Source organism: Taudactylus pleione, unplaced genomic scaffold, assembly GCF_031769625.1.
Source record: "Taudactylus pleione unplaced genomic scaffold, aTauple2 ptg000120l, whole genome shotgun sequence".
NCBI classification, from domain to species: domain Eukaryota; kingdom Metazoa; phylum Chordata; class Amphibia; order Anura; family Myobatrachidae; genus Taudactylus; species Taudactylus pleione.
This window is the reverse complement of record NW_028284522.1, coordinates 9,959,081-9,978,298: the sequence shown is the minus strand read 5'-3', so window position 1 is coordinate 9,978,298 and position 19,218 is coordinate 9,959,081.

Sequence of the window (19,218 nt, the reverse complement as noted above, 5' to 3'; positions counted from 1 at the left end):
CCTGCTACCCTAAAAAAACCTTCATGGGGACACATTGGAAATATATTATGGAACCCATATTGCAACGCCACATTTGTGGAATCATGTTGGCATGGTCCTTCGTCAACCAGTTCTTGATTTTTATTTTTTATTTTAAAATGTTGTTGTATGGGTTGTATTTATGATTATCACTGTGTGTATTGTTTGTGAGTGAACACTTTGTTATTTTTGTTATGTTGTGAATAAATGTTTTGAGAGTGTATTGCCCATTACAAGCAAGTGTAACCAGGTTCACCCACGTTAAATTTGCCTAAGGGGTAATCCTGTAATGATGCAAGTTGAGCTAAAATGTAAGATGTTTTCTGGGTCCAAACCAACACCAAAAGGAATCCTGTACTATCAGTTGGCCTTGTAATATCAGCCTCAGCAGGTTGCCCCCCAAATAGGAACCTGTAAAATGTAGTAATATATAATTTGTAAAACACCAAAAAAGGCCAATCAGATTGTTACTGTTAGGTGTTTCTTGTGCCTGTTTTCCTAAAAAATACAACACACAATCTTAGTGACAATAATTGCAAATCCTTGCTGGAAGAGTCTACTTATGTCAGTGTAAACAATCTCTGATTTGGGAATGAGACAGAACGTTAAGATTAATTTTTTAATTTAGAAAACTTTTTTAAAATGAAATCCTAAAACTAGTTACGAAGGATGACCGACATATGGTCAAGGACCACCAGCAGCCCGATGACGTGGGCACGCATCCGTCCAACACATCCGGCTAATTCCGCCATACGCCTCTGTTCCTCTGTGGTTTAGAAAAGTGTGGGGATTAATACATCAATAATGAAACCACATTAAAAAACAAGCCAAACCAAGCTAACCAAAAATGTCAATATTGTGACCCAAAGCAGAATTACACCGAAAATACCAAGCACCCAAAAATTAAAAGTCAAAAAATCAGATTCAGACAGGTGTGATATGTGTATGGGGAAATCAGCAGTAAAAGGTAAAGACAAACCGAAAACTCCATCAAATTCTCTGAAACAACACAAAAAAAGGCACAGACACATGATTACATACAAACAGTTTTTGCAAAAAACGAAACTAAAAAAAAAACATACCGTTCAAACTAACGGCCGCTCCAGAAGCCACTCCCTCGTCCTCCTCGGAGGTGCCTCCATTCCCCAACGAGGTTGGCGGGGTGATTTGGGATTCAGGGGAGGGGGTAGTTACAAGAGGGGTGGTTGGAGGAAAGGGGGAATTGGGATGGAAGGGAAGGAGCCCCAAAACATCCTCCACAGGGTCTGTGCAGGCTGGGGAGGAGGGGGAAATACGGGAATTTGGGGGTGTGGAGGTTTGGCTTGGGGTTGGGGAGAGTGGGCGAGAGCGCCGTCTTTGACGCAGATGACGCCGTAGTCTTCGCTCTGCCCCTAAAAGAAGTGAAACAAATTGTGGTTAGTTTCAACCAAAACCTAGTTAAACACTAATTTATGACAACACAAATATGTAAACATGGCCATGCAGATATGAGTACAATGAATAAATAGGCCATACATGAAAACATGGCCATGCAGATATGAGTACAATGAATAAATAGGCCATACATGAAAACATGGCCATGCAGATATGAGTACAATTACTAAATAGGCCATACATGAAAACATGGCCATGCAGATATGAGTACAATGACTAAATAGGCCATACATGAAAACATGGCCATGCAGATATGAGTACAATGAATAAATAGGACATACATGAAAACATGGCCATGCAGATATGAGTACAATGAATAAATAGGACATACATGAAAACATGCACACGCAGTTAGGGCTACAAAGATAAACATGAAAACCACAGTCCCAAAAACTTACTTTCCGCGATCTGCATGCGAAAGCATGCCAGCAAGCGGGGCGTCCGCCGTTGCAGGTCGGACCACCTGCGCTCCAGCTGGCCGATCTGGCAGCGTGAGCCGAAGGAACGCAGGGGGCCACGTACCTCCACATATGCGGAACGCTTTTCTCTATTTGTGATGGGTGGAGGCTGGCTGGTGATCCGCCTATCCATCACCTCGGTTAACACCAACAGCTCACGCCTGGTGAATGCCGAGGCTCTCATGATGGCAATGGTGTATTTGGTAAAAATCATTTTTAATAAAGACACGAAAAAAAATTTGATTGGCTAATGGATTTGGGTAATTAACAGGACCAATTCTATTGGTTAGTGTATGAGTCATGTGTTCGACAGGGCCACAAATCTCTTGAGAGTTATGATAGGCTTGATGCAGTGACATGCGCAAGAAAATTTAAATAAAGAAATGAACCAAGGAAAATATGCGTGGTTAAAAACAAATAAAACAAATGTTTAATTGGCTCTAACATGTATTTTGACAAAGAAAAGCGAAAGTTTAAGCCGTACGTATTCTGCGGGTAAACCCAAACACGGACAAGATTAAAGTTTATTGCATTGTCCAAAAAAAAACAAAAAAACAATTAAGCTAATTGATATATTGATTGGCATGATACGATTGAGGGAGGTAGGCAGAATAAAGGAGCAGGTTATCGGAATCTGACAGGCCCACTTCCGGTTTGTACTTGTGCGTGCGTTCCCTTCAAGCCACTTTGGGGATGTACGCTCGCTATTTGGCACGCTCGTTAGTTAGAGGAGGGGTCGGTAGAGTTTGGGGAGGATGTTTAGCTGCGTTCGAAAATACGAGCGAGTGCTTGAATTTACATATGTTTGTACGTACGCCGAACGTACGAACGGCCACTTGCGTACGGGTCTGAATGAGGGCCTAAATTCAATCTCCTCTCTTGCCTGCAATGCTCTCAAACTGAACTACAAAGCATTCAACCTCCCCCGTCCTTCCTTCTTACATTTGTGGTCTCATTTCCTCACACACTGCTGCCCTTTTTGCTCTGCTAATGATTGCTGCTTCTCTCTGGTCACCACTTCCCACTCTCACTTTCAGGATTTATCCTGGACAACTCATAACTTCCTAATACCCTTGTTTACTCCATTAGACTTTCTTCTGGCCTTCCAGCATTAAAGCTTGCCCTTCAAACTTATTTTTAATCATCCAATAGCACCTTTCTCTTTACAGTCTCTGCCCTCTACTCCCCTTTGTGTGCACCCATATCCCCAATTTATCTTAAACTCATATGAACATGGCCCTCTCCTCTTTGTCTTCCCTACATATTATGCTAAATGCTCACTTAATTATGTATTTACAGTATTTCAATTTACAGTATATACTGTCTGTATAGGGATTCTATTTAAAATTAACATTTTCACCTACTTTTGTAGAAATTAAGTTTCGGCGCCATTCATTAACTGTCACTGATATCTGGCATTTGCCAGAAGTGAACAGTCCACCAATATTGCTGGCCCTGTATAATTCTGAAGTCATTTTGTGGAAAAACAACACCAGCTAGCATCTCTACCATGTATGGTCATACACTGGGTGGCACCATTACAAAGGGGTGGTATCAGAGCAATAAACCCAAAAGGAAATTACTTGGATCAGTAATCTGAATACAGTTTGGCCAAAGGGCCTTAAAGAGCATCTTGGAATCTTCATTTGAGGGGTGCACTCTAACCACTATATTATTTTTTTCATCTTTTTTTTCTCCATTTTTTTTAATTTTTTGATAAATCTTTTTAGTTATGTTAGTTGTTCTGTGAAGTGTACTGCCAGTTCCCTTATATTCCATTTTAGATATTTTATACTTCATTTTATACTTTTTATACTATATTATTCTATTATGCACTTTATATTTCATGTTTAATATTTTAGGCTTCACGTTGTTTCTATGGTAATATAGATAAAATATGAATTACCATAGAGGTATAGAGGTGTCTGTGCCATATTAATTTCCCTACCGGCAGTGTAATAAGTAGAACGAACTAGATATCCTAACTTGTATCCAGTTGAATGCCTTTTTAACACAAAGGTAATACACATTACCAAGCAAAGCATGAGGTAGGTTTAAACCGACTGTGTTAACAATGGTCAACAAATCCCTGGCTTCTGATATATTAGGCTTATACCCACCTTTCTGTAAATATACCACTAAATTTCATAGTAGTATTCAATATTTTTAGTCATGCTTTGGCCTTTGGTCATACTTACTGTACATCATCCATAATAAACTCAGAGCCAGAGACACTTGGACATATTCAGTCTATGAATGCCATAATATCGTTATTAATAATTGCAAGACGCTATTTAGCGTTACCTGATGCGCAATAAATAATTGCTTTACAGTCCAACTGTGTTTCCAAACCACAAAAAGTTCTTATTGCAACAAAAGTATGTTACACGCTATGATCTATCACAATTAGTGCAAAGACAATTAAATACAAAAGGTACAGATTGATACATATGCTTGCGCACCGGTCCCAGTAAACAGTCGTCACTCCAGAAGCCTGTGGTCATCCAAGAAGAATGGCTACAGACTGGGGCTGGGACACAGGTTATACATTCAGGTGCATAAATATTGGAACATTGACAGAATTTTCATATTTTGGCCTCTATTCACCACCACAATGGCTTTGAAATGAACAAACAAGTTGTGCTTTAACTACGGACTTTCAGATTTCTATATGTGCCTCCCACTTTTTAAGGGGCCAAAAGTAATGGGACAAACTAAACAATCCTATATCTAACTTTCACTTTTTAATACTTTGTTGCAAATCCTTTGCAGGCAATTACAGCCTGAAGTCTGGAAAGCATAGACATCACCAGACGCTGGGTTTCATCCCTGGTGATGCTCTGCCAGGCCTCTACTGCAAATGTCTTCAGTTCCTGCTTGTTTTTGGGGCATTTTCCCTTCAGTTTTGTCTTCATCAATTGAAATGCATGCTGAATTGGATTCACTTCAGGGAATTGACTTGGCCATTGCATAACATTCCTCTTTTTAGCCTTAAAAAACTCTTAGGTTGCTTTTGCAGTATGCTTAGGGTCATTGTCCATCTGCACTGTGAAGCGCCGTCCAATGAGTTCTGAAGCATTTGACTGAATATGAGCATATAATATTGCCTGAAACACTTAAGAATTCATTCTGCTGCTTTTGTCAGCGGTCACATCATCAATAAATACAAGGGAACCAGTTCCATTGGCAGCCATAAATGCCCACCCCATGACACTACCACCACCATGCTTCACTGATGAGGTGGTATGTTTTGGATCATGAGCAGGTCCTTTCCTTCTCCATACTCTTCTCTTCCCATCACTCTGGTATAAGTTGATCTTTGTCTCATCTGCCCATAGAATGTAGTTCCAGAACTGTAATGGCTTTTTTAGATGTTGTTTGGCAAACTCTAATCTGGTCTTCCTGTTTTTGTGGCTCACCAATGGTTTACATCTTGTGGTGAACCCTCTATATTCACTTTTGTGAAGTCTTCTCTTGATTGTTGACTTTGACACATATACACCTACCTCCTGGAGAGTGTTCTTGATTTGGCCAACTGTTGTGAAGGGGTTTTTCTTCACCAGGGAAATAATTCTTCTGTCATCCACCACAGTTGTTTTCCATGGTCTTCCGTGTCTTTTGGTGTTGCTGAGCTCTCCGGTGCATTCTTTCTTTTTAAGAATGTTCCAAACAGTTGATTTGGCCACACCTAGTGTTTTTGCTATCTCTCTGATGGGTTTGTTTTCATTTTTCAGCCTAATGATGGCTTGCTTCACTGATAGTGACAGCTCTTTGGATCTGATATTGAGAGTCGACAGCAACTGATTTCAAATGCAAATGTCACACCTAGAATCAACTCCAGACCTTTTACCTGCTTAATTGATAATGAAATAATGAGGGAATAGCCCACACCTGTCCATGAAATAGCTTTTGAGTTGATAGTCCCATTACTTTTGGCCCCTTAAAAAGTGGGAGGCACATATTGAAACTGTTGTAATTCCTACACCGTTCACCCGATTTGGATGTAATTACCCTCAAATTAAATCTGAAAGTCTGCAGTTAAAGCACATCTTGTTTGTTTCATTTCAAAGCCATTGTGGTGGTGAATAGAGGCCAAAATATGGAAATTCTGTCAAAGTCCCAATGTTTATGCACCTGACTGTATACCCTAATAGATCATGATAACAACAATGTAGACAGACAAACATAATTCCATTGGCTCTTGCTCTTTGTCTTTGTAGTACGCTGTAGTTCATAGGACAGTTCACTAGGGGTATGTCCCAATTCTCCACAGTCTCTTGAGATTACATTGTCAACCTTTAATTGGTTTAAGACACTACATACAGAGTATACATTCTAACCAATAATTTCCTATGATCCATTACCATCGAACACAAGACGCGACTCCCTCGCTGATAGACTCGAATATCTGGAAATAAACAGGGTGTCAGTATAGTACCAAATACCATGTCTACCATGTTGTATACCTTAAATATCATATACTGTACATACATTTCACAACATAATTATATGTTACTAAAACCTGTAATATTATGTTTAATGTGAAGGAACCTTTTATGAGTGAGTGTATATTTATGATTATTTGTAAGTATGCGTTGTGCATCTACACACAGCATAAAAGGTGCGCTATGTGCAGGGGTTGTGTACAGTGCAAGCATGCGCTGTGTGTGTTTATATTTACAATAGCAACTGTGTATATGTGTGCATGCATTGTGGATACATATATATATATATATATATTTGTGTGTGCAAATGTGCATCAGTGTCATGGATTTATATATATATATATATATATATATATATATATATCTTTATCCTGTAACTGGTATTATTGATATTACTTCTGTCTGAACTAAGGGTCTGATTCAGACCCGGTCGCAAGCGCTGAGCGCTCACAACCGGGTCGATGGTGGCCCAGAGCGCATGCGCATGACAGAGCCAGCTGGAGACTTGGATAGCGTCGGGCAATCCGTCGCTCCAGGTCTTGTACCAAAGGGGGCGTGCTGTCGATGTTGAGTGACAGCACGCCCCCTTTGGTGGGTGGGGCGGGGGAGTGGCTACCCAAATGGAGGCGTTCCTATGTCAGTGGGGGTGGCCCCACTGACATCACGAGTGATGTCAGTGGGAGAGATTTCGGCTCTGTTAGAGCTGAAATCTCTCTGGGGCTTGCGGCAACGAGACCCTACCACAAGGGTCTCATCACAAGCCCGATGGTCGTGATGGTCTTGACCATCGCGACCATCTTCCTGGCTGCTCGCTATAGCTGTGGGTGGTCACCCACAGCTATGCGAGCAGCCAGGAGGCCGTTCTAAAAGAAAAATAGCCCGGCCCTGATTCAGAGCGAGCGCTCTGTCAGAGCGTCCGGCTCTGAATCAGGGCCTAAGTTCAAAAATGACAGACAATAGAGTTGTTCTGATCAGAGATGGCCAGCCACTTGATGGAATCACAATGTAATCAAAGGCCTTCCTTCTGTCTGAACTAAGGGCCTGATTCAGAGATGTGCGCTCTGAAAGAGCACTCGCTCTGAATAAGGGCATTTTTTGGGGGGTTTATGTGCGGCCTCCTGGCCACTTGCTTAGCTGTGGGTGACCACCCACAGCTATTGCGAGCGGCCAGCATGATGGCTACGATGATCTTGACCATAGGGGCTTGACCATAGGGGCTTGCAACAAGACCCTTGTGGTAGGGTCTCGTGGCCGCAAGCCCCAGAGAGCTTCCGGCTCTAATAGAGACGGAAGCTCTCCCACTGACATCACTGGTGATGTCAGTGGGGCCACCCACAAATTGCAGGCATTCACTTGGGAACACCTCCAATTGTGAACCCCCCCTGCCATGCCTGCAACTCGGGCAAGCTGTTGAACAACATTGACAGTCGCCCCTTTTATAGTGAGCCATGGAGTGAGAGAATTTCTCTCTTGCTGCGGGGCTTGCACACACGCAGTGCGGTCGCTGTGCATGCGCAGAGCCCACCATCGACCCACTTGTGAGCGCTCAAGCGTTTGCGAGCGGGTCTGAATCAGGCCCTAAGTTCAAAAATGACAGACAATGGAGTTGTTCTGATCAGAGATGGCCAGCAGATACTTGATGGAATCACAATGTAATCAAAGGCCTCTCCAGCCTATTTGGAATGTAAATGCTAGTTCCTTTAGGCATACAATGACAGTCAGACTTAAAGACAATGGTTCATTCAAAACACTCGTCTGCACCTCACAGTATGTGTGTGTTTTTCAATTTCTAGTCACAGACATGTCCAAAGTACTTGTCTCCCAGCACTGACCAAACCTTGCATTTTTAAATATATAAATAAAGTCTTTAAATACATATGTGTATCCATGCGAATTTATTATGTAAAGACTTTAACAGTGTGCAGTAACACGGCAGATGTACACAATGCTAAATAGCACCGTACACAATGATATTATACTGACTACACCAGATGGCATCGTGCAGACAATGCAAACATGGCGTCTTCAGATATTTTCAAAGATCTGATCTCAGCCAATCATCCAGCTTTGACAATCAATTGTACGTGAAATTAACCTTTGTGATATCACAACATTTTTAACCCTATCCCCATTGTACTGCATGAAGTGTCAGAATACCATTTAAAGTCAATATCTCCCCACTATGCACTGGGGAGATATTGACTTTAAATGGGATTAAATGGGGAGAATCAAAATAAAAGTTAGGTGCTGTACTGAGAGTAATTATGTTCAAAGGGATGGCCTCAACAGCAAAGGAGTCACTTAGGCCTGATCCCTCTGCCTTCTTCAAAGTTAAAAAATCTGTTAATTTTAGAGTTACTCAAACCCAATTCATTGACTTAGCATACAATGGGGAATGTGTACGAATCCAGCCTTATAACTGTAATTGAAGGGCAGCTTGGTAATGCCTCTGAATGAACATATTGCACCATGGTTCCTATAATACCTGCTGTATATGGAGCATAACAGATAAGAACAGGTATCACCAGGCCTGAGATCCACATAAAGGACTGCATCTAATTTGATGGTGTAGATGTGCCTTCCTACATCTATCCTCAATATGACATGCAGTGCAACAGGTCCCGTGCACCTCTGCTAGCATTGGGTTAGTCTTAGTCACAATATGATGCGACTAGGATGCACCAGGAGATTGTGCTGATTATTTTGATATGTGGCACTTGTTCATATGTTTGCACCTAAGTCTGTATATAGAAGTTTGCATGGAAAAAAACCACAGCCACTGCATCATAGAACTTTGTATTCTGATTCAAAGACTCAGTCACACACAGATATACAAGTGTCACATATTATATTAATCAGCACAGTCTCCTGTTGCATGCTAGTCACATGACATTGTGATTTCTACACTTTTTCGGTAAAAAAGATGTAAACAGATGCCCCGTGCAAGCAGATATGCATAGGACCTGGCGCGCCAAGAAGGACTGTTTGGCGCAACTGCAACTATGATGTGCAAGGACATTAGGGTGAGTCTCATCATCTAACAAAACATAATGAGTCTTTCCTGGCCCTATACATATACATTCAGTTTTTCAGTGTATTTGCCAGACTGCAAATCCCACTTTAACCCCTGGTACTTTATAATATTTCGGAATTAAACTATACATTTACATCTAATTTTTGTATATATAAGAACTTTTCTATTCTCTAAATAAAACATTCACTCATTCACACTGCCAGTTTTTGTGGATAGTAAAAAATATAAATTACCCAGTGTACTGTACTCCATGTTCTAAATGTTTAAAGTTCCTTAAATATCTCAAAAGTCTTTGTGTCTTTATCAAGACTTCAGGAAAATCTTTTGGATTGTAGAACAACTAGTTGAAATAACATTGTTCTTGAAAAATTGTGCAATGTACAACACAGCACTTCTCCACTCTCTGGTAGAAACTGGTAAATCCATATTGCTATACTTTTGCAGTTGTTATTTCACAGTAACAGTTGTCTGTAATGTCTCTGACCATGATTTGGATTAATGCAATCTCTTTAACGATCTTACTGGAATGTAGCTTCCGGTTCATCATGACGTAACTGTACTTGCAGCCAGCATCCTCGCACAATCAGTGCTCTTTTGTGGTAAATTGCACACAGTTAATTTGCTTTCCATTCTGGTTACTGGTGTGTACAGTATACTAACATGAACCATGTAACCTTTCCAGTGTTGAACAACAGTCCATATAGGATTCTTGTCAGATGTCCAGTGTTCATTGTGGAGACTTACAAGACCTTTAGGGCCATATTTAGCATCACTTTATTTCTACAAAAACAGGTACAAATTAGCATTTTTTTTATAACTTGATGGTGTTACTGTACGTCATTCTCAGATGGGGCACAGCCCCCAAAAGTCTCACAAGTTGCTGTTTACATGTAAGCTTGTGCAGCAGAGAGATATTTTCAGATCCTGCCCTGCTGTCCGCTGGATGACTGCAGCTGCCAACTCCACCCCATCCCTCCTCCCGGCTCCACTGCACTTACCACTGCATAAGGGAAGTCTTCATTCTGGTGGTGGGTGCTCATGCTCTTGATGGGCTGGACAATTTTTTCTTGCTGCTGCCATGGTGCATGTGCAGTTTGAAGACAGGCTGTGAGAAGTCTAAGAAGACTGGAGCAGCAGAGTCACTTCTGAAAAGCTGACTCCGGTGAAAGAGCAGCCTTTTGGAAATGATAGTTTAGGGTTAAAGGCAGTTGCCTGCTAGAACAAGCACCATCTTCAGATGGTGCATGTTCTCATAGCCTCATTCCTCCCTATGGGAAGGAGTTCCAGGGATGCGAAGAGGGATCTGAGCAGATCCTTCTGCCACCTCCTCTATGACTCCCAGGCGGCTTTGCACATGCACGATCTCAGGTCACGCATGCGCAGAGGCCGGCCATGGGGACAGGTAGGTAACACAGCTACTTCTTTAGCTGCGCTACTAATCATGGGAATAGCTGCTTTTCAGAGCAGCTATCCCCACACTAGAGCAATGATGAATTGCTCCAGTGTTAAAATCCCCTGTGGTGAGGTGAATAATTCATCATTAGGGGTCATACAACCCCCGATGATGAATAGGCCCCTTAGTCTTTTTAGTGACTTGGAAAATTGCCTTAGGCTCAGCAAATTGGCTAGCTCTTCTTCTCTTGTCTGATGTCCGAAAGCATGTGAAGGTAGCTGCATTACAGCAAAAGAGTTCCACAATTCTACTTTATGAGTGAGTGTAGCACCATAATTCATGAACCAATACTGCTTTCTGTCTTCATGATTCCCCCACCATGGAGCTTTCTGGGCAGTTCTGCTTTTTTTGACAAAATTGGTTTTAATTTCACAAGTCCAGCAAGTGAGTACCATCTCCAATTCATTAAAGTATTTTTCTGTGCAATTAAAGTCTTTTTTGTGCTATTGAAATCTTCTTTAATCTCCTTAGCAATCGACATGTCAGTTCTTGTAGTTACTGTTGGTAACTTTGCTATATATTTCAGCTGTAGCAGGATAACTGACTTTTAAGGTTGTGGGAAACACTGGGGTTCAAATTTTCTTACTTCTCAAAATAGAATTTACTGCAATACAAAATAAAGTATGTTTACAAACAGCAATTCCCCAATCAGTATGTCTATAGTGCATGTAAGGCCCTTATGCATCTCTCTTGGTTCATAATTTGTCAGTGTGTATCCCCCAACCCCTATTTCATCACTGGATAACAAACAATACACTGCTCATTTCCTATATTTTCAGCATCTAGTAAAACAGTGACATGACCTGGGTGGGTGTCTCCATGTGATATCAAATATATAATGTCATAGGGCAGTCTTCAGCCTCAAAAGCATGGATTTTGACTACAGTCCTGCCTTTTGTAACGATAACTGAAGGGAATCGATGCCAATGCCTGTAGAGGGAGGATTTGGTGAGGAGATAGGTTGGGCGTACCCCTTGTCGACTGGAGTTGATAACCACTGAAGGAATTAGGAAAGTCCAGCTACAGCCTTGAGGGCTGGAATCCTTGGCTAGTGGTAGCCATTTTGCCTTGAGGGCTGTTGAGATGTTGCAGCCTTGATGACTGGAAAGTCTGGGTGAGGAGCTGCCTTTGGGCAGACAAGCAAGATGCGGCTTTGGCCATGAGCATCCTTGAGGGCTGGTAAGCCTTGGCGAGAGGCAGCCTCTGGGCTGAATTGGATGTGGCTTTAGCCATGTAGCAGCCTTGAGGGCTCATAGGCCTTGGCTGGTAGGTGCTGACATTGGTGCACTAAATTGCACACTAAGGATGCTGAGGTATGGTCTATGTCGCCAGGTTGACACCTGAGATCAGCACACAGACACACAGGAATAAATGCAGTGTCTCAATAGTAACTAAAATGATCTGCTAACCGCAGATCCTAACACCTTTCTTCCATGTAATGGCTATTGTGCTCAGGGGCCCTGAGAGGGGGGGAGTGGGTACAAATCACCCAGGCCTGGGCTTGCTGCAGCGGTGCAATGGGGGCCAGGTCCAGCATCGCTCCCCCTCTTAAGTCACAGCAGCTGGGGCACGGTGCTGTGTGCTGGGCTGCACTGGGAGACTGCTCGTGGCTGCTAAAGCAGCAACCAGAGCAGTGTCCTATGCCTATGGGGGGAGCAATAAAGCTGATTGCACCCCACCATTGGCTGTATGCCGGGCTGAGGGGCACACAGCACACCCACCCAAGCATGCAGTGGCGCTTCATGGTGCCGAAACAAATATTATTCTTTAAAAAATTTCTAAGGGGGCATGGCCATTCCTCTAAAATTAGGTCATGCCCCCTGTCACCAGGGCCAGGCGTGGCCCTGTTGGTGCCTCCCATGTCTCAGTAGCTGGAGGAAACATAATTGCCACTCCCCAAAATCACTTGATACAATCTTCTTGATCCTGCTTCATTTCTTCTTACACAAGAGTACCATTTATCTTACAAGTTAATTGCATTTTGTCATCTATAATATCTCAGTAACACACAATTGGTCTGACAAATGTGTTAATCTTGTTTTTCTTGACCTTGTTCTTGTCCTCCTCTGTAGCATATATGCATTTTGACTTTTTAAACTCATTCATTGTCTCTACCTGAAGGTTATTTCTTACAACTTACTCTGTCTGTTAGATTCTGCATGTTATCTTCTAATACTCTCTCTCCCAGTATTTTTGGGACTTCTGATCTCTAACTTATGATATGAGCTGCATCTATTTGAGTATGCAAAAACCTCACAATCCCATCTGTATACATCAGCCTTCTTAGCTCTGCTAAAACATCCATAGAAAAATATATAGCTTCTATTGGGAGACTGTCAGCACATTCACACACAATGACCCTCTTCCTCTTATTCTCACTAAAGTCCTTTCTACATTTGGCAGCTGACACATTCTCGCTGTATTATGCATTTTTTTGCACAAAAGTTAGTGTTCATAAAAGGCAGCAGTTCTTCCCCTACTGTCTGTATACACTCTAAATCCTAAGGAATCTACATTAAACTCAACAGCGCTTCAATGTACAATGTCCCATTTTTACCAGAGACCAGGATTGAATATCAGAGAGGCAAACTGGTTGAAATATGTGTTTCCCTTTTTAACAACAGACATAGAGGCCTATTTACTAAGCTGTGTTAGGAGATAAAGTGAATGGTGATAAGGTACCAGACATTCAGCTCCTAACTGCCATGTCACAGGCTGTGTTTGAAAAATGGCAGTTAGGAGCCAATTGGCTGGTACTTTATCACCGTTCACTTTATCTCCTAACACAGCTTAGTAAATAGATCCCTCAATGATGGAAACATATTTATAAGGGTACAACACAATTTTATTATATTTGGCACAATACAACAATTCATTAACTAAAGTTATATGGTAAGCAGTTTTCTAAATTGTACCAGTGCAAGCAATAAAGTATCTGCACATGCATGTCACTGTGAGGAGCAATTGAACAGTTTATGGTGCACCAGCTGAAATCGCTACCAGTCTTTGGTTAGCATGCATATTTTGGCATGTTTAATTAGCAAAACAACTACCACAGATACATAGCAAAGTACTGTAAACTATCAGCGGTCAATAGCATTTCCATATTAGCAAAGAAACTCTTCCTAGGCACAATTACAATTCAGGTTAATAAATAGCACTCTGCTGACAGGGTCATTAAAAGTTCACTAAACCCCTGCTATAGGGCTTAAATATATAAATAAAACTACAGGGGCTGCAGGGCTCTAAGGGTCCCCTACTAACTAAGGGGTGACCTTATTTTTGGGCACAAATATGGAGGTACCACAAATGCCTCCTCATACAGACTGGATTACCGTAGCACCCAGTTTATTTCTATGTTGTTTTTATTTACTACATCTACAACATATTCAGCAATTTTCTGTTCCAAATCTTGCTGATATGTTTCATGTCCACACACATGCTTGGAGTACAGCTCAAGGATTCTCCAAAGTGCTTTTTAAATATACAGTACAAACATTCAAGCTCATTATCTTGTTTTGATAAGGCTTGAACACAAACACTAGTGGAGGCTCATCCTATCTTTGTTGCTGCTTAAATCTATATCCAGAGCCATTTTTTGAGGTTCTGATAAATGCATCAGTGTCACATATTTTACCAAAACATGGGTAATTCCTGTTTAGGTTAAAACACATCTCATGAACAGATGGCACGTCTCATAACCAGATGGCTGTTTGAATACCCCTTCAGTGTTAGAGGCGAAAGAGCATCCTCACGTCATCTAATGTATACATAGAAAAAAAGGCTTTTGTCTACCCATCTTGTCCAGGTAATTGCATTTTCCTGCTGACACAATGCCATAATTGAATGTAAATTTTAATGAAACTACACAAGTCCCTTCTTCAGGCTTCCTGAGTGAGATTAACATTCTATTGGTCTGTGTGGGGGAGAATTATAACCTAACATCAAAAGAACTTAACTCACAAAATGGCCTGATACCTATAATCTCTACAGGTCCTTTTAGGTACTGTACCAAACAATCCTGACAAAGCTACATACTGGTAAAGGTCTTAAAGAGAATCTCCTCCCCTTTTGCTCTAGAGCTCGCTCATCCTATTTTCTTCTGTGATCCAAAGAGGTAAGAAATACCTGTCCGGTTGTCACATTCTCTCTTTCTTACAAGCAGATATGGAAAGCGCAGTACGGGCAGATCCTAGGATAGCAAAAAAGAAAAAGCTGTAATATTCAAAAGTTTAGTCTAGTGTAATTTTTCCAGGTTTAGCATTGACCGTTTAAATTCGTGCATGATAGAAATTTGGGATTCCGATCTTTATTTCAATGTTTGCAACATTTATTTTTTTATCTAAAATAAATCCCAATGGGGTGATTTTATTGTGTTCATCACTACCATATAATAAAGTTTTATTATATTGATAGTATTGTGCCTATACATGTGCTTTACCATATAAAGGGGCTGATGCAGAGTTGGAAGTAAATTGGGCATACAGAAACAAATGCAGAATTGTACAGGTACCGAGATGTAACCACTTCTGTGTGTGCAACTGGCTGGCTAGAAGTAAACATTATCTGGGTGCAATTGCCTTATACTACAAATGTATCCACATACAGCTATTCTCAAATCATGCCAAATAGACCACACCATAGACTTTGCTAAAAAGCTACGTCATGTGTAATGTCACTTGTTCACAATATATGAGTCTTACTCTCATCACTTATGTGACAAAAGTACAATACACAGGTATCCTGGATACTGGCACTGGCAATGCATTTAGCTGCTGTGTGCAACTCAGACACAAACCTGGGTAAAACAACAAAATATGGAGGACTGATATGGGTGAGCCATTCATTACCCCATACATCACTGTGGATAATCTGCGACTTTATACCAATTTATTTATACAAATTCCTTTGCGCCAATAATATAATCTAACTACAAGTTGAATCTCCAATATCCAAAATGATTGGGACCAGGGGTATTATGGATATCGGAATATTCTGTATTTTGGAATAATTGCATACCTTATTCAAATATCTTGGGAAAGGGACCCAAATCTAAACACAGAATGCATTTATGTTTTATATGCACCTTATACACAGCCTGCAGGTCATTTTATACAATATTTTCAATAATTTTGTGGCTCAAACAAAATTTGTGTACAAACATGAAATTCATTTATGTTTCATATACACCTTATACACAAGGTTATTTTATGCAATATTTTTAATAATTGAGTGCCTTAAATAAAGTCTTTGTACTTTGAGTCATCAAATAGCAAAGGTTTCACTATCTCAGTCATGCTAAAAAAAATCTGTATTTCGGAATATTCCGTATTTTGGAATATTTGGATATGGGAGACTCAACCTGTATAAATGATTTTATACCTGCTTCTGAGTTGTGAATGAAGCCAGTATTTACTATGCATACACAAAAAGGATTGCCTAGGTACACAGGGCCTGATTCAGACCCGGTCGCTATGCTGCGCTCTCACAGCAAAAAAGAGGCCGGGTATACAAATATGCGATCATACTGTCTGGTTGAAGGACACCCTCTGTCTTACAGTGCGATGGCAGAGTGAATGCATGGTGTAGTATAAAGCCGCCCACCTCTCACTCGTAGCACATGTCATCTCCAGGAAGTGAGTGATTACTCAAGTACATCGAATGGCTTTATTGCTGCACGCAGCTCTTGTGGTAGACCTTACCGCACTGCACAAGTGCAATCAGTTCAGCCTGAAATACACCCAAGTCACGTGTACAATGACGATACTTTGCTAATTACGCACTCCCATTAAACTCCATTTTGATGGTCAGACATATCTGCGTTCGCAGCACCACTCCTACATTCACAAGCACCTTCCCCTGTTACCACCAACAAACGACACATTCTGTCACTCATTATACTGGGCTGTTTTTGCCGGGCGAGCGAGCGCTTCCCGATCGCTATGAGTAGTTCACGCATGTGCACTGCGATGCATACGCATGCGCAGATTAGCAAACATTGGCAGCAGCGAGAGGACCCCTGATAGTGACCAGGGTCTGAATCAGGCCAACAGTTACTTGCTCTTTCATGCTTTATTCTCAACTCAGAATCAGGCCCTTAGACTACAGTTACAATAAGACACCCAGGCCCCCATTTATCAACAAAGCATAACCCCTTTAGCGCTCGGTAATATGGTTGTGTCCTAGTTTCTGGAATTAATAAACAGTGATAAGCTAAGATTACTGCTGTTTGTCCCAGCATCGTTCTCACCATCTGCAGTCCCCATTGACGACTTCAGCAAAGCACTGCCAGGTCCCCGTATCATGCACATGCACAAACGGACCGTCACGCATGCGCATTACACAAGACCCCCGTCACTGGCAATGTTAGGCTGCCAGCCGCCCAGCGGAGGACCTCCCAGAGGAGGAGGACTTCACTGGACCTCGCCAGATGGGTAAATATTGGTAAATAATACCAGTGGATTTTTCATTTGTACCACAGTGATACTAAACAAAATATTCTGCTAGTATTTGCCTTCAATGATAAATGGGGGCTTAAATTCAGGAAAAATTATGAAAGTTTGGGCATCACTACTAGAGGTGGAGCGTCTATGTAGTGCCAGGTCCCATTTGGTGCAAAAAGGATAGCCTTCAGATAGGTGTATTTTTCTCTTACATCCAGCTCTGCTTAGCCCGCTTTGCATAAACATGCCTTCACTTAACTTTGCCAATGTGAGAATGCCCCATTGCACCCTGGGTTCACCTTTTAGGGGCATATTCAATTATTCAATTAGTCCATTGCCAGACTTTTCGCCGTCATGGCTGGTTTTGGGTGCGAAAAAGTATTGTGCTCATCCCTGCTTATCCCCGTATTCAATTCCAAATCGGCGAAAATGGGACCGGCGAAACTGAAATCGGCAAAAGTTCTGTCAGTTTTGGGGAAATCAGCCTGGCACCCCCCAAAACATGCACTGACATGGGGGATCACTATGGGTACCCCCAAATAGCCATCCTAAAGGTATTTGGGGTTTTTAAATGGTCTCAATAGGAGCTATTTAGCCTCTTTCAGCAAGTGTTGAAGAATAACATTTTGCTACTTTTTTTGGTAAAATAAGTATGCCCATCAAATTTGGGGTATATGAAAATGGGTGCAAGCATATTTTAAAGTTGCTGAAGTCAAGTATTAAAAAGCACCAAAAATGCACCTTCAGCAAACACCTGCAATCCAAAGAACTCCTCCCCCATACTCACAGATCCCCCCAAAGGCTATTTCACTAGTTTTTGAATTTGTACCCCCACTTTGATTTTTTTTTCGCCCATTTTTTCAAAGTGCTTTTTTGGGGTGTCCTTTGTGTATTTTTTTTGCATTTTTTACACAGTTTACATCAAGGGGCGTGTACAAAGGGTACATGGTGGTTTCCACACCTCTGCACCCCAAAACCCAAATTCTGCACTTTTTTTCCACTGGGTATTCATAGGCGAAACTTTTTCACCTATTATATTGCATTGCGTTTTCGCACCGGCGAAAGGACGCTGAAATTGAATAGGGGATAAATGAAATCGGCGAAAATGATGTCATCGGCGAAAAAGTATCCATGAAACTGATTTTTCACTTCTAATTGAATATGGCCCTCAGTGTGTAAGTGTAGATGCGTTTGAAATGTTCTAACCGTGCAGTTTGAATTACTGCTAAAACGCCGGCATTTTATAACCTCCCTCCAGGAGATCCCCAAATGGGATGTTTGTTGTGAATTGAAATGCAATTTGCACAATGCCATAGATCATGGCATCAGCCTATGGACCACTCACTTCATTGGAGAATTGGACAAAATCATGGGGTTTATCTAGTCTCCCAGGAGTCTGGCAGAACTTGCCTGTAATTCATCAAACATCCTTGGGCAAGAATACATATCTTTACTTGATAAGTCACTATGTCAATGATGAATTTGCTAACTGGATAATGTCAACTGCATAATATCAACATGGTTGTTATGTAACTTAAAGTATTTTAACAGCACCAGGATTATAACTTTTAACTGTTGGATTAGGAGCTCTCTGGTGCTGCTTCCATCCATGCTGCAGACAGGTAACTGAGTCAACAGTCTCTAGGACCTGCCAGAGCTCAGCAAGAGGTCTGACCTCTGACATGTGCTACTGCTAATGTGCGACTTCTCTGAGCATCTTTCTCCCTGTCATCCCTCATGGACAGATGCAACCCGGAGACTCTCCATCTGTGTGATGTGGGCAGAGCCTTTACATTTTCCGCAAGTATACTACACTACCAGTGCTATAGTAAGCCATCATAGTACTAATATCCACTGGTGATTTTAGTACCCAGATGCCTGGCGCACTACAAAGCCCAGCAGTACCAATAATATCCAGGCTGCTTCTACACTA